At 38.9% G+C, this 25,882-nt stretch overlaps 1 long non-coding RNA gene across 5 annotated transcripts in view; it reads left to right on the top strand.

The window, feature by feature from the left end:
* The window catches only part of LOC104855717, a 47,881-nt gene extending 22,281 nt beyond the window's left edge, over positions 1 to 25,600 (top strand). For 2 of the 5 annotated variants that reach the window (XR_004515061.1, XR_004515062.1), the window contains exons 3-5: positions 2,256 to 2,348; positions 6,237 to 6,398; positions 7,431 to 7,797. This is a non-coding gene — a long non-coding RNA (uncharacterized LOC104855717). Of the gene's footprint in view, positions 1 to 2,255; positions 2,349 to 3,467; positions 3,699 to 6,236; positions 6,399 to 7,430; positions 7,798 to 25,160 lie in introns of those variants that run through there. The other 3 variants (XR_778453.2, XR_004515063.1, XR_004515064.1) reach the window with 3 other exon arrangements.
* Positions 25,601 to 25,882: the final 282 nt, after the last annotated feature.

Raw genomic sequence — 25,882 nt, 5'->3', positions numbered from 1 at the left:
CAGTGCTTGACATATTAAGATGTTAGCAAATCTGTGTTTCCTGGAAAATAACATAATAAAGAAGCCTCTGGGAAAGTGCACACTTTGGGAGCGATCATGGGCACTGTGGTCCAGCACCAAGTACAGTATGGAATTCAGTTGTCTTCAGCTCAATTCAATGTCTTCTACTTTTTGTTTTTGACAAAATTCCCTAAATTTCTGGCCTATAAAATAGGATGTCCTGCTAGCACTCTCACATGGTTATTGTTAGGACCTAGTAGTCCAGTGAGGAGCTGGGCTTAAAGGCAAGGCCTTAGCAGACAGCACCATGACATGTGCCCACTATTTACTGGCTCCAAACCTAAGTCTTATTTTACAGGAAAATAACAATACCTACTTCTTAGGTTATGTCTCTTAGAAATGGTATATGTTAAGTAAATCTTCAGTAAAAGGCCTATTTTATTTTTACCTGAATGTGCTTTGGTATATTAGAAATGCTGTTTAAATTTATTATTGTTGAAGCAATGTTTTCAATGAATTTTTTTTTCTGATACCAGGGATTAAACTTAGGACCTTGTGTGTGCCAGGTAGGCACGGCATCATTGAGCTAAATCCCCGACCTTTTTAATGTTCTTAATCTTTGGAACTGTCTTCTGCTTCAAAGTGCCTTAGAAGTGATTAAAAAGATGCTATTGTAGGTTTAGTGCTCAACAACTGAGGATCATCACTGTCAGGATGCCAGTCTGGTTTGCCTTGCTTCTCCAGGCCTTGGCACTGGCTGAGTTCTGGCTAGAGGAAAGGCCCTGGATGAAAGATGTCTTGGCAGCAGGAACATTAACACCCACTCTGGAGCCAGGAGGTAGGTGTTAATGTTTCTAGTGGGATCTGTAGCAGTAGATATATTAACACCCTCCTAAGATCCAGGAACCAGGCACCCTTTCTTTAAACCTAATTTGGCAGGTGAAAAGGAAAAGGAATATTTTCAGTTGAGCAGCTGAGAAAGTACAGAAAACTCTGTACCTTGAAGACAGAAGCCTGTTATCAAAGGATGAAACTGACATGGAAAAGAGGTCTTCTTTAATTGGATTGTCTGGAGAGTAACTCTGATGGGTCTTTCTCCAATATATCTGACCTAGTATAGACCAGTGGGCAAGTTAAGAAAGCAGTGGCTCTAGGACAGGGTAAAGATTTATGAGATTCAGGTCAGATTTGAAAGTGTTTGACTTTGAAATATGATTCTGTGACCATCATAGTTGCTAGAGTGATTCTGTTCTCAGTAAGACCAGGAATTACTTCCTGGGGGGCAAAATGTAAATGGAAGAACTAATAGGAATCAGTCTCATGAGAGAAATAACAGGGAATAAAGGCCCTCAACCCAGTGGCTCTTGAAGCTGAGCCAAACCAGCTTGGGGTCACATTTGATCATGCTATGGGTAGGATGTCATTGCTACAAAATTTATAATGGCAGTAAAGCCACTCAAAGAATAAAGAAAAAACCCTAGTTAGGTTTTGATAACAATGGTGAATTTTAACTTAGACTGAACTTGCAATGTGCTTATTTTCTCACCAGTTTCAAGGCCCATTTGCACAACAAGCAAAATGACAAGGTAAACAACTTCTGTTTAGGCTTTCTAAGGTATTTTTCTCTGAATGGTGTCTCAAGAACTCTGACACCACCTCATGTAAGAGTGAACGCAAACACTGGGGATTCTTTCAACATCCAAAAAGGGTCAGTTCTTTGAAATGCGTTGACTTCTTAGAACAACTTTCTCATTTAAATTACATGGATATCAGAGGAACCCAGGCCAGGAGGTGAAAGAGCAAACTCATACTCTTTGACTACAAAAGCAAAAGCATATTTTTGATGAGCCTGCTCTGGCTGGCTTTACAGGCTTAGAATGATGTTTTTTCCCCCTTTTGCCTACAAGGAAGGTTGTAAGTAGGCATAAACAAATGTCTTCCTTATTTATCCTCGTCTCACAGTACTAAATCATTATACATGCTATTGTGCAATGCTATTGTGCAATGCTATTGTAAAATTGCTATTTTGTTGGGCTGGCAATTGCTTAAGCTAATGGGCTTTGAGGATATATCTCAGGGTTGTAATTTGGGATTATTTTAGTGCTGGAGAATAATGCCCATCAGACTGAAAGTTGATATAAAAACTGAACTCATGAGATGAGTAAAAACTCCTCCATCACTCTGACCTTTGGCACCTTGTATCCCAGATTCTATTGTGATTGTAAGAATAATCATCTCTCCACTGTGTGTCACAGGGTCTGGATCAATGTCTCTCCTGGAAATCAAGCTAGCAGGGACTCATCTCTCCACGTTTCATTACAGTGTTCATCTTCAATACAGAAGAAACGGTAAGCAACAGCAGACTTTTCAAATGAAAACTCTGGTTTGGATGATTATTAAATACCTTCTTTTGTGTCATACTGAGAAAAATCATTGAACACTCTCCTCATCCCTTACATGAAATTATTAGAAGCTAGCTAGAGATCCAGATAGAGTGGACATCTAGCCATCATACTCAAGCTAATGATCTTCCTGATTTTCCAACTTCCATCAATGACACAACCACCATCCTAATTACTTATGTCTATGGACATCTAATTTCTAAAGATTCATCCTTTTTTGTTCCTCTGAAATATGGCTAGACCTCTTCACATCCACATCAGTATCACTTCAGTGCAGGTCCACAGTGCCAAATCACCATATGCATTTCAACTCATTTTTCTGTCACTGCAGTGCAGCTAACATAGTGCCTTATAGTTACCTATGTGGGCTGGGCACTATGCTAAGTGTTCTATATGTGTGGCTGTTAATTCTGAGTAGTCAACTTTATTGAATTAAGAAATGCCTAGGAGCTTAGAAAAGTACCCTCTTTCATGTGTCTGGGTGGGTGGGACATGGAGATGTGGCCTTGGGGACCATATATGATCCCTACCCTGCTGCTCTCCAGCACTGTTCTCCTCCTCTGCTTTCTGGCCACCATGAACTAAGCAGCTTTGCTCTGCCACAACCTTCTGTTTCTGACTTGGAGCCTACCAGCCATGTACTAATTCTCCAGAAACTGTGAGCTAAATTAAATGTTTCCCCCTTTAAATTGTGGGTGTCAGGCATTGTGTCTCTCTGAAAGAAATGCTAACTAATACACATGGGTCATTTCATTTGATAAAAACAACATGCTAAAAGGTAGATACATTTTAATGACAAATTTTACATACTTTGCTCATAATCACAGCTGAAGGAGCTGGGCCCAGTTGCATTTATGGTCCTAATTTTTCATCCTTTCATGTGTTCTTGCCTTTTGCTTTGTGACTAATTTCCTGAAAACAGGTGGGATCTATTTCCCTGAATTGATTCTGAGCTTAGTCATGGTCACTTGCTTTAGCTGATGAGATTATAGCCGATATATTAAAAACAGAAGCTTAAAGAAATACTTATATATTTCTGTTTGTAATTTTGTCCTCTCCCCTGAGCATAAAGAAAAACATGTCCAGCCCAGCTGTTGGAGGAGGAAAGACCCATTGATTAGATCCAAGTCATCTTAGTTGCCAAGCCTCGATCACCTATGATCAGCTTATAAACAGCCAACATCCAGACTTGTGAGACCAGCCAAGACAGGAGAATTGCCAAGCTGCCTGAGCTCCAAAAGCCATTATACCATGATTTAAAATCATTTTCCTGTTAAAACCCAGGCCACAGACTAGGTAACCAATCTACCTGTATTGACTTGAGCTCTTCACAGAGAGATAGAACCAATAAGATAGATGTAGATATGTGAGGGTGGATTTAAAAGGGGAATTGGTTTATATGATTATGGAGGGTAAGAAGTCCCACATTTAAAAAATAATTTAATCAAATGAAGAAATTACATGAAAAGGAAATACAACTCATCAAAATTTGTGACATGCAATAAAAATACTACTTAAAGGAATATTTATAGCATTGAATGCAGATACTAAAAATGAAGAAAGATCTAGAATCAATAATTTAAGTATTCATTTTGGGAAAATAGAAGAGAAAATGAAACGCAACATAAGAAGTAGAAAAACAACAGTAAAAAACCAGAGCAGAAATCAATAAATTACAGGTTCTTAAAATAGAAAAATTAATGAAATAAAAAGCGGATCCTTTGAAAAGACCAAGACAACTGGTAAGCTTGGTGTCTTTATTTTTTATGGTACTGGGGATTGAACCCACTCCCTTGCACATTATAGGTAAGTTCTCTACCATTGAGCTACATCTCCAGCCATCTTTCTTTATATCTTTTTTTTTAAGAAAGAGACTAGTTATGAATATCAGAAATGAATGAAGAGACATCCAGGAGTGGTGGCACATGCCACCACTGAAGGAGGCTGAAACAGGGGGTTTGCCATGAGTTTGAGGCCAGCCTGAGCTACATAGAAAAAAAAAAAAGAAATAAACAGCAATGAAAGAAAGGACTCACTGCTCACCCCATGAACATTAAGAGGATAATAAAGGAAGACTATGAACGATACTATGCCCACAAATTTGTTAACCTAAATAAAATGGGAAAATTCTTTGAAAAACATAATCTACCACGGCTATCTGTAAGAAGAATCTAAGTAGGCCCATGTCTATTAAAGAAATTTAAGCAATAATTATAAAAACTTTTACAAAGAGAAATCACAATGGCTGGATGGGTTCACTAGTAAATTCTACCAGACTTTTAAGGAATAAATTATAGCAATTCTCTATAATCTCCTTCAGAGGCAGAAGTAAGACTATTTCCTAATTCATTCTATGAGGCCACCATTACCCTCTTAACAAAACTAAACAAAGGCATTGCAAGAAAAGAAAACTACAGACTGATACCTCATGAAAACAGATGCAAAAATCCTCAACAAAATATTAGCAAAAAATCAAGTCCAGTGATGTACAGACAGGACTGGGTCATGCTCAGTGGTAGAGTAATTGACTACTAGTATGAGAGAAGTCCTGTATTTGATCCTAGCAATGCACACATGCACACATACACACACATACACACATTCACAGATGTCCACTTATTCTATCACCTGTCTAATAACCTATCTACTTACCTATATACATAGCTCATAATGGCATGAAATGTACCCCAAGGTTTGCTAGGCTGGTTCAATATATGAAAATCAATTAACATAGCTCTTCAACAAACTAAAGAAGAAAAAAATCACATGATCATCTTTTTTTTTCACATGATCATCTTAATAGATGCCAAAATATTTTTTGACAATATTCAGTACCAATTCATGATAAAACCTACAATAAACTACCATAGAAATACAGGGAAACTTCCTAAAATTAATATGGAATATTTACAAAAATTTTACAGCTAATATTGTTTAAATTGAGTTTATTAGTACATTTAAGGTATACAGTACAGTTACATTCATTATTGGGATCTTGTACCTTCCATGACAGGTCTTGGTTCTCATTTTTTCCCCTTGTCCCTGCCCTCCCTTCACCCCCTTCTCCCCTCCCCATTTACAAACACTTTATTTCCATGTTTTCATTTTTTCATATATTTTTCTTTTCCCTTATTACCTTTCCCCTACCCTTCCCACTTTCCCTACACCTTTACAGCTAATATTATACTTAATGATAAGAAACTAGAAGCTTTCCCTCTAAGGTCAAGAACAAGACAAGGATGTTTTCTTTCATCATTATTTTTCAAAATCCTATGGTAAGCCTTAGCTAGTGTAATATGACAAGGAAATAAAATTAAAGATAACATAGATTTTAAAGGAACAAATAAAACTTTGCAGATAACATGATTGTCTGTCTATGCAGAAAATCTTAGAGAACCAGTGGTTCTGGAAAAGGAAACCTCTTGGAACTAAGCATTATATTGAGGTTTCAAAATACAAGTTTAATACACAAAAGTTCAAACAGGTCATGATGGCACATGCCTGTCTCAAAAAATTTAAAACCCAAAACAAAACAAAACAAAAAACAACTTTTCAAACAAAAAACAACTATTACTTTTCTATATACCAACAATGAAAAAATGACATTTTAAGTTAAAAACAATACAATATACATTAGGAATCCCAAAATGACATATTAAACATATAAATATAACAAAACTGTAACAAAATGTGTAAGCTCTATATGAAGAAAAAACTATAAAACTCTGATGAAAGAAGTCAAAGAAAAACTAAATAAATGGAGAGATAATGCATGCTCATGGATATGAATACCAGTATTGCCAACATGTTATTTCTTTGCATTGTGATCCATAGATTCAATGCTTCCCCAGTCAACATTCTACCAGTTTGTTTAGTGTGGTCATCAGGAAGTTGATTCTACAGTTTATATGGAAAAACTTAGAATGTCCAACACAATATTGAAGAAGAACCAAGTTGGAAGACCAACACATCCTGAATTCAGAACTTGCTATAAAGGTACAGTATGGTATCAGCGAAAGAATAGACAGACAGATCAGTGGAACAGAATGGAGAGTCCAGAAATAGGCCCATAGAAAACATAGTCAGCTTATCTTTGACAACTAGTTTTTGATAAAGAAAATATAAATAGAAGAAAATAAATATTCCTTATAGTAAATGGTGCTGGAAACAACTGGATATCCACATTAAAAAAAAAAAAATATATATATATATATATACACACACAGATCTCACACCCTTCTCAAAAACTAACTCATAGACCTAATTATAAAACCTAAAACTCTAAAAACCCCTAGAGTATCATAAGTTTGTTAAATGTGGCTTTGGCATCCATTTTTAGGCCTGATTTAAATTGTTTGAGATCTTATATAACCTTTGACCTAGTTATCTTTGGCTCAGCAAAGCCTCCTTCCCTTTATTGTGATTCATGATGTAGCCTCCTTATTCCTCACCATACTGACTCAAAACGCAATCCATTTTACTGTTGCTGATCACAGTAAAACCTATGGTCAGCACAAGGATGATGTAAACAAATCTTTAAAGTAGCTAATTCACAACTCCTTCAGGGCAGCCAAAGGAATGATGTTGTGACTTTAATAAAGGCATATTTCTACAGATCCTCTTTCTAGCTCACTCTCCACTTAAAGATTTGAGTCCTTGTCTTCTTCAGACTTCCCAATACTCTGTGGTCAGCATCCTAATCTCTTTGGGACATTTAAGTAATAACTGTCTGCTGTTTCATGCATTTTACTTTCACTTCTCATTGTATCCTGACACACTGGAACCTATCTTTATTCCTGATCAGGCCTCTCCTAGGCAGTAGCTACCTTGGTTTATGACTACTCAGGAGAGAGATCTCAAGATCACATTAGCTGAGATCTGGCGCATTCAGGGTGGTATGACCGTAGTAGACTCAAGATCTGTTAGGAGACTGTGCATGTTAATATATATAACCCCCTAGCCATTTTTGTACCTTACTTCCGGGTTCTTCCCCGATTTTAAGTTTCTCTCTCCCCGAAATTACCTCAGCAGTCTGACGAAACTAGAGCTTCCACAAGGCGCGAAAATTGAAAAGCAACATGGACTGCGATAGGACAATGAAGATTCCTGCTAGGAAGAAGTCCTTGGCCTCCCGCTCTATAAATACCCCAGCACTTCCTCTTCGCTCTCTCGCTGTCTTCCTGCCTCCTGCTCACCTCCCTACAATAAAGATCTCCTGCCAGACCTCTCGGTGCGTGAGTGGCCTAATTGGGATGGGGCACCCGAAGGGGCATGCGACCCCCCTTTCAAGATCATTTTAGAAAAATACCAGGACATAGAAGATAACAGGAAAAAATCTAGATGACCTGGAGTTTGGCAATGACTTTTTAGATACAATACCATAAGCATGATGCATAAAATAAATAATAAGCTGGACTTTATTAAAAATTGTAATTCTAGTTAAAATTATTTAAATTATTAAATTAAAATTTAATGAAATTAAAAAGTTCTGCTCTGTGAAAAATGTCAAGAGAATGAGAAGATAAACTACAGGCTGGGAGAAAAATTTTGCAAGGATTTATCTGATAAAGGGCTATTGTCCAAAATATAAAGAATTCTTAAAACTCAACAATGAAGCTGGGTGTGGTGGCACATGCCTGCAATTCCAACACTCTGAGAGGATGAGGGAGGAGTAGCACAAGCTCACAGCCTGAGCAATTTAGTGAGACCCTGTCGCAAAATAAAACAATTGTTTTAAAAAGTGTGGAGATGTAGCCCAGTGCAGAGGTCCTGGATTTAATCCTGGGTACCACAAAACAGAAACAAACAACAGCCCCCCTCCAAAAAAGCCCCCTCAGCAGTGACAAAACGAATGACTCAGTTTAAAAATGGACAAAATACCTGAATAGATAGCCTTGTTCAGGAAGATAAAGAGATGCCAAAAAAGCATAGGAAAAAAATGCTCCATATCTCACGTCACTGAGGAAATGCAAATCTAAACAAGGAGCTACCACAATACACCTATCAGAATGGCCACAGTTTGAAACACTGACAACACGAAATGCCGACAAGGATATTGAACAACAGAAACTCTCATTTATTGCAGGTAGAGAGATGCAAAATAGGGATACCCATCTGGAAGGTAGTTTGGTTGTTTGTTGGTTGTTTGGTTTGTTTGTTTGTACTACAGAGCTAAATATACCTTTCCAATAATATCTAGCAATTGTGCTCCTTGTATTTACCCAAGAGAGTTGGAAGATTATGTTCACATAAACATTTGCACATGATATTTTTAGTGGCCCAAACTTGGAAACAGCAAATTGTCTCTGAGTAAGAGAATGGTTGAACAAACTGGTACATCCAGACAATAGATTTATTCAAGCCTTAAAAAGAAGTATCAAGCCAGGAAATGAAATGGAGGGAACTTAAATGTGTATAACTGAAAGATGTCATGCTTTGTAATTTCAACTATATGACATTCTGGAAAAGGCAAAACTATGGACATGCTAAAATGATTAGTGGTTGTATTGCCAGGGATTAGGGGAAGGAAGGGATGAATAGAGAAAACAGAGTTTTGAGGTCAGTGAGACCCTTCTGTGTGATACTATAATTGTGGAAACATGTCGTTTTGGTGTTTTGTTTTGTTTTGTTGGTATCAGGGATCAAACTTGGGCCCTTGTGCTTGTGAGGCAGGCACCGGAAACACTTAGCTAATCCCTGAACCTGGTTATAGTTTTGTTAAAACCCATGGAGTGTACAACACCAAGCATAAGCATTAATGTGAACTATGGACTTTGGGTGACAATGTGACAATTGTAATAAATGTGCCACACTGGTGGGAGATAGAGGAGGCTATGTGTGAGGACAAGAGCATATGAGATTTCTACTTTCTGCTCAATTTTGCTATTACCTTAAAACTGCTGTAAAACTTAAAGTCTGTTTAAAAAGGAGGAAATTAAAAAAACCACTAACAACAACAAAAGATAAAATACAAATCTTTAGTTTTGACTCTCGTAACTTTGCTTTCCCAGTATCCATCACAAACTTTTGCTCTGGCTGAAGCAGCCTATTTAAGGTCCCCCAAATAGTGATTCCTTCCTGTGCTTTTCTCTCTCTCAATGTCTACTCCTTTTCTTTCAACCACATCCTATGCATTTTAACAATTTGGTATTGGTTCTATCTCCTCTACCAGAACTTCCTCATTCCCTTTTGAAGCAATGTCTCTGGCCTCTAAACTCCACTATAACTGCCAATCATGTGGCTGTTGACATTGGTACCCTATGATGCTAGGTAGAGTGTATGGTTTTTATGGAGGTTTTATCAGCTCTCTAAGTGGGCAGATTTTTTTCAGGACTAGGATCTTGCCATACAATTTGTGGAATCTCCCTCAGACTTTCTGGTAAGACTTTAATTCAAGGATTAAAGCAAGATATCAAAGTCTACATTAAAATTTTAGAGCAATGTGTGGGCACAAAGCTTCCATACTGGAAAATGCATTTCACAGGTCCTCAGTCAGGGTCATTTAGAGCCAGCTTCTGAATTCCAAGGTGATAAACCCCTGGGAGATATCATTCTTGTCTCAATGGTGACGGCTTTAGGTCTCCAATATTTGTTAGGGGGATCACTTTAGTGTAGAAAATCTTACATAGCTTATAACCAGAGGGGAGACACTTCTCTAGTCTCATGCTGGGGAGAATGAAAATGAACCCATTTCCAAGACTAATGATCCAAGAGACTTTTCCTGGGGCAGCAAGGTATTACTTTTGGCCTGTCTCTTGTTCCCTTAGATCTCTAGTGCAGTGATTCTCAGTGAGGTGGTGGAGTGACAGAAAATATGCAAACCTTCCTTGTTGACTATATTGCCCCAACCCCACCATCTCTCAACTGCATCTGCCCTGACTGAGAGCCACAGTTAAAACTTTAGGGTAAGGGGACATCTGTCCTCACCACTAAGCACATTTTGCTAGGGAAATCAATGCACCTTAATTATATAAATATCTTAGGTAGAAGGTGTTTTGCCCGACTCAAATGATCTGAGCCATGATCTCGATCTGACCATTTTATCTTAATTGTCTTGACCCTAGAGGGTAAAGTGCACCTTGTTTTGTGGGGAAGTGTGTCCACAATATACCATATTTCTTTGTCTGTCCTTGTGAGAATGAATGACTATAACGGATTTTGTTAGCATGTGTGCCATGTATATTTATTGTGCATACAGGTAGATACATGCGTAACATACTAATTGAATTGTTCTAAAAGCACAAATATTTTGCTGGGCTACAGAAACACATATTAAATGTCTGAATCTACAAACTGCTGATAAACAGCACCTTTTCTAACAAAAGAGAGCAGTTCAATAACAGTGTTAGAGAGCTGGCAATATGTTTGTTAAAATCTTTAATTAGGGACAGGCTTTCCCAGAGGCCTCTGAAGGCAAAATGTGTAAATGGAGAAACTGTCCCAGCCTGCATGCTTCATGGTGGCTGCATTCTGAGCACAGATGGGCTGGTGAGGAAACTGTGAATGGACAAATGATAACAGACTACTCTGTAATTCCAACATCAGCTCATTAGCAATCTGTCAGAGATTTTAATACGTGTACTGGTGAAAATGTAGAAAGGATATGCCTGTTACTGCCACTATAAGCAGATTGGCATAATGGACATTAATAAATCGATTATGTCTCAGAAAACACAGGCATTTGGATGCTCTGTGCTCTTGTTGGAAAAAGATGTTTTAGTGAGCTTTTAGGCCATCACAAAAAGCTGAAATAACAGGGGTTTCATGATGGAAATCATTAATAAATGAACAGCCAGGCCAGCAAAGTAGAAAATATAAGGGACATGAAGCCAACAACTTTCCAAACAGTGAATGATGATGTCTCTCAGTTCTGAAAAAGACTCTGTGTCAACAGCTTTAAATTATCTTGCATCATCAACCTGATTTCCAAATGATTAAAAAAACGTACTATTAATGGTTTAAGTAGTTGCCATTGAAGATATATTTATGTAGATTATGTTTTTCAGGCAGAATTTGAAGGATAATCAAGGTTTAGTCTCTGAAGGGAGAAAAAGAATAAACATTTATGGTGTACCTATTGTATGCAGATTATATTTGCAATCTCATTTTCACAACAACCCCATGAGATATTCCCCCTATGTCACAGATATAGAAGTAACAGCCCCAGAGAGATTACATGACTTCATTGAGATAGTTTGGCTGGTAAGTGGAGATGATTCTGTTGGAATTCTGTTCTTAATAGTGACAAACTAATCTTTTTTTTTTATTGCGCTGCCTCTCAAATTGTCTGTCATGCATTCTGAAAAGCAGCCTTTAGGATCCTTATTACTTTACTATAGGGAGGCACAAGGGCCTCAGGAGACTTAGCTAGGTTCAATTTAAATGAAGCCATCCAATTTTAATGGGACAAATGGACCCTGGCTTATTTGAAGTATCAGCTTTTAAATGTCTTCCTTTATCTTTTCTTTAAAAAAAAATTTCTCCACTTCTACATATCTGCTCAGCCAGGCACGGTGGTACACAGCTGTAATCCCAGCACATGGGAGGCTGAGGCAGGAGGATCACTGTGAGTACGAGACAAGCCTAGGCTACATAGTGAGTTCCAGGTCAGTCTTAACTGCATAGTAAGACCCTGTCTCAAAAAACCAAAACCAAAACAAGACAAAACAAACATATCTGCCCATGTGTTAAGTTAAAGTAATGATCTATAAAATCTAGTTTAAAAATTTTTGAAAGAGAAAGAGCACCTGTAGTATGACTCTATTTATATAAATGTCAAAACAAATCAAACCAATAAAATTTAGAAATCAGGATGGCAGTTGCCCTCGGGCAAGACAGTGACTGTAAACAGGTACTGGGTGACTTCTGCGATCAGGATACTGCTCTCTTTCTTGATCTGGATGCAGATTATACCAGTGTGTGAAAATCATCAAATTTTTAAACTTACAATTTTCTGGTTTTGTGTGTGCATGGTGTGTGTGTGTGGGGTGTGCATGCATGTGCTGGGGAGGAATTGGGGGGAGGCAATGCTAGTCAAATGCAAATTTTATTGAAGTGGGATTTGGGGATGATGTTGTCTTATTTGGTGACCCCTTGTTGGCAGCAATCTCCTAAGCAAAATGACAGCTTTCTCCTGTCAGAAACCAGCTTCCAGCCAAGATGTGGAGCTCACTCTCATTCTTACCTTGTGCCTTGACCTCATCCTTCAACTCTTCTATGGCCAGCCTCCAGTGGGAGAGTAACGCGATTTCGTAGGTAGAATATATACCTCCCATGTGCACACGTAGGGCTGATTCTGAGGCCCTTGAACCGGCTTACCCTGTTCATTGTGCCCTGAACATACTTCAAACCATAAAGCATGTACCTACCTTTATGATTCATTCTTGTTAAAAATGATTCATTCTTGTTAAAAAATTAACAAGGTAACTACAAATAAGGTAGATTGTTGAAATTCACCTCACAGCTTTTGTCAAAATGAAAACCTTGCATATAGAATTTTATTTAAGAAAATCATCATACAACTTTGCAAAGTTGAGTATTTCTCAAAGTGTCCTTTGAATTCTACCGGTGTCATTTTTACCTGTAGTTCGTCGTAAAATGAAAGCTCTTGGATCTTATGCCTTCCTTTAGAAACAGAATCTCTCCACGTGTGGCTTATGCGCCCATATTTTTAAAATAACCCAAATGACTCTTTGTCACATTAAAGTTTGAGGATTGTTGATGTACAGGAATGCTATGACAATATTTTAGTATGTGTGTGGGGGGTGTTGAGATAGGATCTTTCTCTGTTGACTTTGAACTCATGGCGATTCTCCTTCCTGTTATGGCAATTTTATTTAAGAGACAAACAAATGATAGCAGAGGAGCCTAATGTTCCTCAGAAAAGGATAATGTAAAATAATGATGATACAATAATATTCTGCACCTTTAAATATGTGATGTGGAACCGTATTTATTAACATGGAAACATTCACAGCGTACTGCTGAATGATGAAAAAGCAAATCATGCTACAGTATGTATTATCTGAAAACATTTTTGTTTCTGAATATGCATGCAGTTCTTGCCTCTGGATAATATCTTTAGTTTTCATTGCCTTCTGTATTATCTATTTTTTTGCAATGAACATATTATTTTTATATTCTAATAATTTAATAAAGCTATTAAAACAAAAAGTTGATATTTGATTTCCTGGACAGGTACTTGCAGTATAACATCCCATTGAATTTGTGGTGGTTATTTTGAAGATAGCAATGATAGCAATTCTTTTAAGAAGAGACATTAGTAAAGGACATCTCCTCGTTGGTCCAGGAGATCAGCCAATATTGCCATCTCCTGAACACGACAATGGCTTCATAGCTGATGTTTTACATTACAGGGATTTTTACTTATTGGCATTAAGGGGGACAAGAACGGTGCAGAGGGCTGGAAAATGCATTCATTTCTGATTTTGGGAGGTGACTCTGGTGCCTAAAAAAGACTGTCCAACTCTTACATTCAGGAGATTTGTGCAGTGGAAAAAATTGTGACGAAAACAAAGGGTAAGGAAATTGCAGTTGTATACTGATTTTTATATTTTCCTTCAACCTCTTGCCCCTGAAAGGCATATCTCCTCCTCTTCCTCTTTTCCTCCTCTTCTCCTTTTTCATCTTTTGCCCTCCTCCACCCTCTCTTCCCCCTCTTTTTTTCTTTTCTTCCCTCTTCTCCATCCTGCTTTTTCTTCTGAAATAAATGGGTTGCAGTGCTATCAGAAGCCTCTTTACAACCATGTCATCTGGGTCAGATCTTTACTTCTGTATCAATTTTTGTGCATTATCTTGACTTCGAGATAACGAGAACTAAAAATTCTGGAATTTTGTCTCTCAGACCACAGTCATTAGACAGCATTTTTCTTGATCTATTTCTGTTTTAAATATTGTCACGATGTATCATAATTGGTTGTGGTAAATGACACTGGAACCACATTGCTACTCACTCTGGAAATGATATGAGCTCAGCATGCTGCTGATCAAATGCATTTCTGTATTAAAACTATTATAGGCAGAATGCCTCGATGGGATTCCTTCCTCCTAATAGTTTTCCAGGGTTTGTGCTGAAAGGGTTCTGTCAATCAAGTCTGAAAATCTGCTTAACACCCTGACTTGGGTTAATAAAATGCAGCTGTCAGGATCTCAGCTCAGAGGCCATCATTCCCTGGTTTCGACATCATCAAGTCCCACTAAAAATACCTCATTATAATTGATGCTCACTGATAATACATATTTTTTAAATGTAAAGAGTGCATCCAGAAAGAACTTTGCCTTACACAAAGCCTGCTAGAAGAGATCTCATATCAAAGGCAGACAGCTAACAGGAACTAGGATAGGCTAAGTTATTTTCACAAGCACCCTGGAGACAGACTTGATGCAGATTTTGTCTTTCTAAGGTGGCTTGGACTCAAGATAATGCACAAAAATTGATACAGAAGTGAATATTTGACCCAGATTACACGGTTGTAAAAGGCTTCTGATAGCATTATCACTAATCAATGGGAAGATGAGAATTCCAAATGAAAAGGCTCATTTTATTAAGGAAAACAAAATGTCAAAAATGCAGAAAACTCGTGACAACTGACATGCCAGCATGAAGGGAAAATAGGCTCTCAAATTACAAAGTTACTGCCTGGCCATATAGTCTCCATGTTACTGTTTCCTAGTTCTTTTAAGGCCAAGACTTCTCACCAATTTATTCCAATATTCTTTGGGTAGAAATACTTCTCCGGTTTCATGGACAGAGGCACCTGTGCACAACAGCCCACATTAAAGGGATATTAGTGAAGTCAAAATGCTTGCAGGAAGTGTGATGACTTTCAAACAAATTCTGCTTTTTAGAAAGTTCTGCTGGCTGCCTCTGAGGAAGGAGAAAAAAGAATAACCAAAACTGTGGTGGTGGTGAAGTATTCTCATCTAGCAAATCTCTGTATGGAAGATCATCAAGGTGTACCACGGTGTAGGAAAGTGTGGAAGAAGCATTATTAATTACCCTCCAGTGTTGTTTATATGAAGGTTTCCATTCAAAGGCAGCTAGGAGACTGCACAGGAAGGGAGGGGAAAACAGTTTTTCAGGGGTGGTTGAGATATTTTTAATAAATTTCACTCCAGGCATAGTCTTCTTAACATAACCAAAATGGCTTTGGTGGTTTTGAGGTCTTATGACATTAATAAGAGGGAACATTTGGCTCCTTTCTCATTTCTTTCAGATTCCTTTTCACACATTATTATCTGCCTAAGTTTTCTTGGTCAACTGCAAAGAATAAGTATCTTCAAATTTGTCATATGACTGCTTTATTGTGTTGGCCTGTATTTCTTCTAGACGCATTTCTCTTTGGTTACATATTCTAGCATTTGTGCCAATATGCAGGTGAGGAGCAGAGCCTTTTACATTCTCTTTAGGATGAATTATAATTGGCATATATCAAGGACTTGTGTGCTACATCCTGTGCCAAGCTCTTTATAAACCTTCTCCACCTGATCCCCCATACAGCACTGTGGAGTTGGGAATGTTTATTTTATTCCCACTTTACGGGGAAATGGAGTAAGAGGAAGTTTGAGTAATTTGCTGAAGATCACCCAATGGATCCTAGCCTGATGCACCTGCTCATAAGCACTGTTCTTTTGTTGCTCTTCTCTATACCTGCTGCTTGATTATGCTTCATACTTGAGTCCATTCTGATATGAGATTTTAGTAGCCTGTAGTTGGTAGTTCCTACACATAGCATTTTTAGGAATGGATGATCTATTCCCATCCTGGAACTAACCCTTTATTACTCTTAAATCCAGACCCACTATGAGATCTGGTTGTCTACCTTGACTCTCATACTTACTGGCTGTGGCCATATAACCTCTTTGAATTTCAATTATCTAGCATTGTATTTGATATAGAAAGAGTTTAAATTAGCTAAAGAGTTATTAGGGACATCTGAGCCCTGCACTGTTCACTGTGTTCCTAGAAAGCTAACTATTCTAAGAATACCATGAGTGCAGTTAGGAGAAAGATACAATGGAGTTGATAAAAAGCGACAGTAGTGGTGCTGCTTCATTCAAGCAGACATCACCAGTTGATCGTGGCACTATTTTGTGATGAGTCTGGATTTGTTGTCAGAATTCTTCTCAAGGGTTCTAAGCAGTGCACTAGGATGACACTCAAGAAGAAACCTTTTTAGCACCGCAGGCATATGTATATAAAATAGCATCCTCACACAGAGAGGAGTAAAATGAGAAGGCAAACTATCTAAAAGAGAAAGAAGTAAAAAAAAATTGTCAAAGAAACTGTCAAACTTCAGTGTTCTTTTCCTCATTTTATTTTTTATGATTTTTAAAATCTTTTTCACATTGATAGAAAGTGGATTTAATGGTAGGAGTTGCATCCTCAGTGAGAAACTGACATTGTGCCTCTGAGCTGTTCCCTTCCTGATATCTAGCCTTGCCTCTTGCCTCTTGCTGTCCTCTTCAACTAGGACTCGATCAAGGCTTCCATTGCTGGCATCTGTCCAGATCTTCAAGGCCCTGGTTTGAAACAGTTTTTCCTGGAGCCTGGACCCTACTCTAGCTTCAATTCAACATGTTTAGCTTTTCTGATGTAGACAGATGGCCCTAACTCTGTCTGCCAACCTCGGCTCTGGGCATCTTTTCTATATCTGTTTCCTCATCTATAATATATGGGTAGTAATATTACCTATTTTACAGGGTTATAAAAAGTCTGAGTTAAGTCATATAAGGTGCTTAGAGCAACTCTTTACACATAGACATTCTCAGTAAGTCTTAGCTGCCACGTCTATGACTGTGTCAGCACTAGGCTACAATATAATGGCGAACAGACAGGGGCAGTCAAGAAAATACAAGAAGGAAGAATGAGGATTGTAGTAAGCCTAATATTGCATAAAAATTACATAGGGTAAAGAAATTTCAGAATTGCTTAAAGAGTTTGTTGAAACAGATCACTAGATTCTATCCTATTAGTTTACTATTGCTGCTGTATCAAATCACCACAACATGAGTCTTTAAAAAATAAATCTATTACCTTACAATTGTGGAAGTCCATTCAGAATCAAGACAAAAATTAAGGTTTCAGCAGAACTGATTTCCTTGCTGAAAATTCTGGGGAATCTATATTTTCACCTCTTTGCCAGCTTCTAAGGCTGCTTATATTCCCTAGCTAGTGGTCCCCTTCCATATCCAAAGGTTACAACAGATGACCAAGTCTTTCTCATGATGATATCTCTCTGGTTTTGACTGTGCTGTCTCCCTCCAATTATGAACTCTTGTGATAACTGGGCCTGTCTGGACCATCCATCCAAAGTAATCCATTTATTTAAAACTAACTGATTAGAGGGCTGGGGATTTAGCTCAGTGGTTCTGCCACATGCCTTGCAAGCACAAGGACCTAAGTTCAATCCTTGGTCCAAAAACAACAAAAAACAACAACAAAAAACAGCTGATTAGCAATCTAAAGTTCATCTACATATTTAATTCCTTGCCACGTTATATAATATATTCCCAGGTTCCAGGGATTTGGACATGGATAACTTGAGAGGTAATATTTCTTTTACTACATCTATTCTCAGAGTTTTTGTTTTAGTAGGTCTGTGGTGAGGCCCAAGGATTGGCATTTTTAACAGTTTCTTAGAAGATAATGATACCACTCACCTAGAAGCACATTTTGAAAACCACAGGTTTGGAGAATCTGATCATTCACATCTTTATTTATTCAGCAAAGCTTTGGGGTCTCTATATATCCAAAACTATACCAAATACCAGAGTGGAAAGTATTTGCCAATAAATAAATAAGTGCCCATAATCTTGCAAAGGGGGAAAGAACTTCAGTTTGGTGTAATATGTAGAGCTGTTTGCTAAGTGGTAAGCATTTCCTAAGGAGAGAACAGCTAAGAAGGGCACAGGCAGCTTTTGTAGAGGAGGTGACATTTGAACAGGTATTAAAGAATGAAGAGAACTCAAAGAAGCTTGAGGATAAGAATATTGCAAATTCTGTGAATTTCATGTGAAAGGGAGTATAATGTGTTTAGGGGATGGTGACTAGTCCCACTTACTCAGAGTGGAATATGAACCACAGTGGGAGAGGAGTTGAGACTATAAAATACCCTATGCCATTAAGGAAAATAGCACACTTGTTTGAGTTGCCTGTCTAGCATTTGCTGTCTTCATTGAGAACAACCTTCCCTATCACTGCCAATGAAGCTGCAAACCACATTCTGTCATGTTTTGTCTATGCAACCTCCTCTCTTCATGGTCACATTTGATCCACAAACTAAGCCAGTTAGATTGTCCTTCCTTATTGTTTTTTCCAAGAGATATGAAAGTTAGATAGCTTAGATTAAGAATGCCCACCGAGGGCCACATGATTTGATAAACACAGAGAGAGAGGCAGAGTGGAGGAGTCTGCAGGAGAATAAGGCAAAGTCACAGAAAAAAAGCAGAGATGAGATGCTGAAGTCAGTAGGAGAGGAACGAGCAAACATGAAACTTTGTCCCTGATACCTCCTCTGCTGCCTGGCTGTATTCTGAGGGGAAGAGGGGAATGGAAAAAGAGGCAGAACGTATCATATACAGGTGCAAATTCCCTATGATGAGTGTTTTTCATCGTGTACACCTAAAATATACCGGTAAATAATTCACTATAAAAATGAGGCAAAAAACAAAACCAAAAGAAATTTTGTATGAGAGCCCTCTGTTCCTTATACTAAATCTTCTTTTTCTTAAATAAGATGGGAGTACATTTCTCTTTTGCACAACTGATCATCACTAATATAAAGCATTTAGATTTTATCTGGGCCGGTGAACCAGGGAAAGTGAATAAAGCAGAGAAGTAACACAGCTGGACTTGTGCTTCGAAAAGATCTCTGGATGCGCAAAGATTGGAGGAGCAAATGAAAGATTCTCATATTGGAGAGCAACAGAGGATGAGAGCCTACACTCAAGTGGTAGCATTGAGGACAGGAGGTAGGTATAGGCCTGAGAAATACTTGGGCGTTACAGTTGGTAGAACTCAATGTCTTGGATTAAAGGAAGTCCATGGTAGATAGAGTGAAGAACAGTCCTCAATTTCTAGCTTGAAGATTGAAAGAGTTGCAAAACTGTTAGTGAAAAAAGTAAAAATAGAATGACGTTTTGGAAAGAAGATGTTAAGCTTAGCTTTAGATATGTATTTGAGGCCGCACAGAATAGCCATTTACACTTTCTATCTAGAGATTAAGAGATGAATTAGAATACACACACGTAGTATCCACCTGGGAGAGGAGTTAAGACTGGATTACATTCCAGAAAGAGTTTAGCACAAGAAGAAAAAAAGGGTGAGACAAGTGAAACATAAGGAACACCAGCGTTGGAGGGCCAGAAGAGAGACACTAGTCAGACAAGGAGTCTGAGAGGACTGCACAGAGGACAGAAGGAAGGAGTGAACCGACGTTAAGGGAAGAGATTCTAAGCTGGAGGGAGTAACTATTCAGGTCAAACTGGGCAGTGAAGATGGAAACTGAAAGTAGTATTTGAGATTGGAACTGATGTTTTTTTTTTTTGTTTTTTTTTTAATTTTATTGAGTTTATTGGTACATTTTAGGGATACAGTACAGTTACATTCATTGTTGGGATCATGTACCTTTACATAGCAAGTCTTGATTCTCATTTTTTCCCCTTACCTCTGCCCTCCCTTCACCCCCTCCTCCCCTCCCCATCTACAAACACTTGATTTTCATCTTTTCATTCTCTCACATTTTTTTCTTTTCCCTTTTTGTTCTTCCCCTATGCATCACACCTTCCCTACACCGTGAGCTCCTTTCTTCAAATTTCTGAATGTCAGTAATCTTATTAGAATCTTATGCATTGTTGCAGAATATTCACACCAGGGAAACTATTTGGTACTTACACATGTGTGACTTATTTATTTCACTTAGGAGTATATCTTCAATATGTATCCATTTTCCTATGAATGAATCTATTCTCTCGCTCTTTATGGCTGAGTAATATTCCATTTTATAGAAAAACCACAACTTCTTTATCCAGTTTCCAACGGATGGGCAAATAGGCTGTTTCCAAGATTTAGCTATTACAAACTGTGCCACTATAAACATGGGTGCACATACTTCTCTGTGATATGATTCTTTTAGTTCTCTTGGAAAGATACCCAGCAGAGGGATGGCTGGGTCAAATGGAACCTCCAGTCCAAGCTCTTTGAGGTATCTCCATATTGATTTCCATAGTGGTTGCACTAGTCTGCACTCCCACCAACAATGGAGGAGGGTTCCTTTCTCCCCACAACCCCGCCAACATTTGTTATTGTGTGATTTCTTGATAGCAGCCATTCTTTGTGGGGTGAGGTGGAATCTCAGTGTTGTTTTCATCTGCATCTCTCGAATGACCAGTGATGTGGAACATTTTTTCATATATTTACTTGCTGCTTTTACTTCTTTGTCTGAGAAATGTCTGTTCATTTTGGATGCCCATTTTTGAATCGGGTCTTTATATTTGGGGGGACTGATTGTTTTGAGTTCTTTATATATCCTTGATAATAGTCCTTTGTCTGAGGTACAGCTGGTAAAAATTTTTTCCCACATTGTAGATTGTCTCTTAGTTCTGCTAATGGTTTCTTTTGAAGTACAGAAGCTTTTTAGTAAGATGAGATCCCAGTTGTTGATTCTTTCTGCTAGTTCCCGTGCTACTGAGGATTTGTTCATAAAGTCTTTTCCTATACCAATGTCTTCCAGAGTTCTGCCTAACCTACCTTCCAGCAAGTTTAATGTTTCTGTTTTAATATTTAGATCTTTAATCCATTTGGATTTTAATTTAGTGCATGGCGAAAGATAAGGGTCTAATTTTAATCTGTGGCAGGTTGACATCCAGTTTTTCCAACACCATTTATTAAAGAGGCTATCTTTCCTCCACTGAGGATGGTCAGCTCCTTTGTCAAAGATGAGGTAGCTGAGTACATCTGCATTTGTTTTTGTGTCTTCCAGTCTGTGGAACTGATGTTTTTAAAGAGTGGAGTTTCATTAAAATGGAGATAGTGGTAGTAAGATGAGGTCTCTTGAGTGAGGAGTGACAAGTTGGCAAGGGAAGAAAGCAAAATAAGACACCTGCCTTCTCTGGAAGTTTGGAGATAAAGCAAAGGAGACAATTATGTAGACACTTAAGGTTGAAGAGAGAGATAGAAGCTGATTGCAAACTCAGTTCTAATTCTTTACCTCACCCAGAATCCACTCTCTGCTGTGTGAATGTCTTTGCAACTCCTTCCATCTAGAAGCAGAATCTATTCAATTGCCTTCTCCCTCTCCTGCTCAAATCCTGCCTGGCTGCCGTGAGAACAAGACAGAAATGACTGCTGGATAATCAGTGCTCAGTGGTTCATGTCACTATAACTAATAACCTGCTAATTTCCAGGCATGTGAGTGAGCCCATCCTTGGCCAGCCTGCCCAGCTGCCCCACCAGCTGCCTGTGTCTGCATAAGAGTAGCCAGCTAGTAGTTTTGCCTCAAGTGAAGTCACTGAAACTGGCCCAGATTGATAGAATTGATCAGAGAACTCCTAACTTACGAGCAATAAAAATGCTGACTGTAGCCACCTTTTGGGGGTGATTTGTACATATCAATAGTTAACTAATTCAAGAGAGCACTGAAAGGTTTACTTTTTGTGGCATTGGCATGGAGGAAATATGAAGGTATCTGCACTTCTGGGGAAAAGACACATTTAAGAAAGAGGGAATAAGTGCTGAGAGAAAGGAATTTGACCGAGTTTCTGGGGGAAGGTTAGCTTAGCAAATGCTGAGGACCTCTTCAGTTTCCAAGACAGAGAAGAAAGTATGGGTGCAACTGGGCTGAAATTCAGGGCATCACTGGAGCCTCAGCCCTAAACTGTGAACTGTGTGGTAGTTTCTCTAGCTGCATCTCTGGACATGCTCACATTTAAAACCTAACCAAAAATTAACACCCCAAACTCATGCATCTCCACATCTGTCAAAGCTAAAAGCGACACCTGAGACACATTTCCTTTTGTTTTCACTGGCGTGTCAAATGCTGCAGTGACAGCAAAGGAATAATCTTCAGTTTGTGTATAATGAGGTCTGAAATTTCCGTCTCCGCACATTGATCATGAATCTTATTTCAGTAGATAAACTGACAGCATAGTCCCAGGTACTTAAATAAAAATTTGGAAACAAAAATCAACGCAACCACCCACATGCTTTTTTTTTTCTTTTTGCTTCTGTCATTTTTATGGTTCAGTTATTTTGACTCTATGTGCTCATTTCCAGTTTTGTTTGAATTCTTCAATAGCCAACTCATTCTTCAATTCTAGAATATACTTCTTAAAACTCTCATCTGAGAAAAACTGATTTGGAAGGCAAAGGAAACCCAATCCTGATTCTGCTGTTTACTAGCAAAATTACCTAGGCTAAGTAATTTAACTTCTGCTCCTTTACCTGAAAATTGTATTTCTTTGAGCTGGGCACCCTGACATACATATGTAATCCCAGCTACTCTGGAAGCTGAGGCAGGAGCATTGGGAGTTCTAGGCCAGCCTGGGCAACTTCGTGAAATGCTGTCTCAAAAAATTTGTTTTAAATTTCTCCAAAGATATTTATTGAGCATTTACCATGTACCAGGCTCTGTTCTAAGTGCTTAAGTTACCCCAGTGGTGGGGGGAGACCCTTGCCCCCCCATAGAAAGCTTACATTCTAGGGGATTCAGCCAAAGGATAATAAAAGCAGTAGGCAGGATCATTATATTAGGATTGAAGGTGCAAAGTGTAAAATTAAAAATAACATGGTGAAGAGGAGAGATTGGAGGCTATGGGAGACCCCGAGGAAGTGAATGAAGGGTGGTGAAGGAGTTACCATAGAGGAGGAAGAATGCTCCAGGCTAAGTTACCATTAGTGTTTCCCCAGCTTTCCAGTCTGTCCAGCCTCCATCTATGCTCATTGGCCTTGGAGAAAATTTATAATTTATACAATCTTTTGTTTTCTTGCAGTTTCAGGGCTCAAACTCAGGACCTTGCACTTGTGAGACAGGCGAGGCACCGGTGAGCTAAATCCCTGGCCCAATAATATACACAATCTTTATTCCAATCTTCCATACCATTTCATACATTTCTTTAAACAACCAGCAAATGACCAACTGTTCCCCAGAGCAAGTCCCATGGGAACAAGGTGCAAAAGCCTCTTGCCTTACCAGATCCTGTATGGAAAGGTCAGGTCTGTTTTGTACTGAATATCACATGAGTATTCCCCATTCCCCTCCTACTCCTCACAGGACAGGGGAGCAGTCAACTGTATTTCTAAAGAGACATGGCTCTTGCTTGGTAACTGCTGCTTCTGAATCTCTCTTCTGTTCCAGCTGCTTTACGTTTTCGTTTTCCCTGATCTTCATCACACTGCTGCCTCTCTCAGAGGTGGGCACTTCTTCTAACTTTATAGATCAGGAAATGGAAGTTCAGAGAGTTTAGGAAATTTCCCTGTAGTCACATAGCTAGTAAGTTTCAAAGCCATGTGATTTGATTCCCTAGTGGATGGTTCTTTCCCTTGACCCATACTACTTCTGATCCTAAGTACCCCTTTAATCTAGCTGGAAAACCAAAAGTGTAAATGAGACAATATAAGAGTTACTTAAAGGCATATAGCATGTTGGTTAAGAGCTTGAACTCTGCAGTCAGACAGCTTGGGGTCAAATTCTAACTCTGCTCTATTGTAGCTATGTGATCATGGGTAAGTTCCTTAACTTTCTGAGTCTCTATGTCATAAAGTTGCTGGTATGAGTCAATGAAACAGTGTGTATAGTTGACTGTGGTGGTGCATGCCTGTAATCCCAGCTACCAGGGAGGCAGAAGCAGGAGGGTCAAAAGTTTGAAGCTAGCCTAGGCAATGTAGTGATAGCTTGTCTTAAATAGGTAAATAAACAAAGGGCTGAGGATGTAGCTCAGTGTGATGGCCCAGGGTTTAATCCCCAGGGCTGAAAAAAATAACCCCAAAAGCTTACCATAGTATGTCTTACAAAATTGCCAACAGTTATTCTCATGCAGAGCTGATGCAGCATTTGAAAAGCACCTACATGTGTACAGATATATTGGGAAGGCTCAGAAGGAAGGAGAGTGCCTCTGAAATGGGAACTGGGGAGCTGGGACAAGAGGAAGACTCACTCCTCACTTTATTTGTGTCTCCAGTGTACATTTAAACATTGGGCCACGTATTATTTATTCAAATAAACAATTATATAATTTTGAAGAAAATCATTATTATCATTTTTAAGGAATTTGGAATAGAGAAACTATTACTGGGGTAGATTGATTTTCAGGAAATTTCTTGCGGTAGATAAACCAAACAAGACCTTGAACTAGGTTTAGAGTTTTACTGAAAGAATAAAGACTGGGAAGCTTTTCAAATGAAAGATTCTTGCAAGGTAGAGCACAGAAAGAGGCCAGCATGAGAAGCCAATGGGTGCAGTCCATCCGTGACAACTGTTTAGTGCCATGGAGATGACTACACAAGGCAATGTCCTAGAGCAAGGGTGCTGGGTAGGTACCTGTGGTGGAAAAGAGAGGGTGCAAGTGAGAGATTGGGGAAAATGCTCCATGTGAAACACAAACACTGAGAAAGAACAGTTCTGGGGGGAAAGATTGCCCTGTTGAAGCTGGTTCCATGAGCCCTGCTCCCAGAATTATTCTGGTTCATCCATCCAAATTGAGCTAGAGGAATCTCTGACATCCTCTTCTCTCTGCCTGCAGGTCATCTGCCTTCAATCCTGAGGTCATCACTCTTCAAGAGAGGATAATCCCAGGGACAGCAGGATCTGCTTCATCACTTGGATTTAGGAGTAAGGAACCCCTCAGGCAGCTAAACACTAACAATGACCCACCATTAAGCACACTGAGAGAAGAGCAGGACAAGGAGTCCGGTGCAAGAAGAATCCAGAAGCACCTGCTGACAATGCCTATGGGGGTCACAGAGCACTGTGAGCTCTGCTCATTGAACTGCAATGAAAACTCTTTCTCCTCCTGAGACCCTTGGGTGTGGGTACAGTAACCGTGCAGATGGCAGTCAATGCATGAACTCAACAGACTGAAAAGAAACTGGACTAAGGAGTCAAGATAGACCTGGGTTTCACTGGGCACTGCGGTGCACACCTGGGGCTGAGGTAGGAGGATCACAAATTTCAGCCTGTGGAACTTAGTGACTTAGTGAGACTCTGTTTCAAAAATCAATCAATCAATTAATAAATTTGTAAAAGGTCTGAGGATGTAACTCAGTGGAGAGGCCCTGAATTCAAATCCCAGTGCTGTGGAGTGTGTGTGTGTGGGGGGGAACCTGGGTTTGAATTTATTCTGCCACTTCTTTACAAAAAGGCTTTCACTATACTTTACAAAAAGGCTCAGTCCCTGAGCCTCCTCTTTCTTATCTGAAAATGAAGCTAATAGCTACAAAGAGAGTTTGAAGAGGAGCAATGCAA

This window comes from Fukomys damarensis, unplaced genomic scaffold (assembly GCF_012274545.1).
Source record: "Fukomys damarensis isolate Sample0158 unplaced genomic scaffold, DMR_v1.0_HiC HiC_scaffold_33, whole genome shotgun sequence".
In the NCBI taxonomy this organism is placed as follows: Eukaryota; Metazoa; Chordata; class Mammalia; order Rodentia; family Bathyergidae; genus Fukomys; species Fukomys damarensis.
The sequence above is the reverse complement of the archived record's forward strand: the minus strand, read 5'-3'. Positions and strand labels throughout refer to the sequence as shown.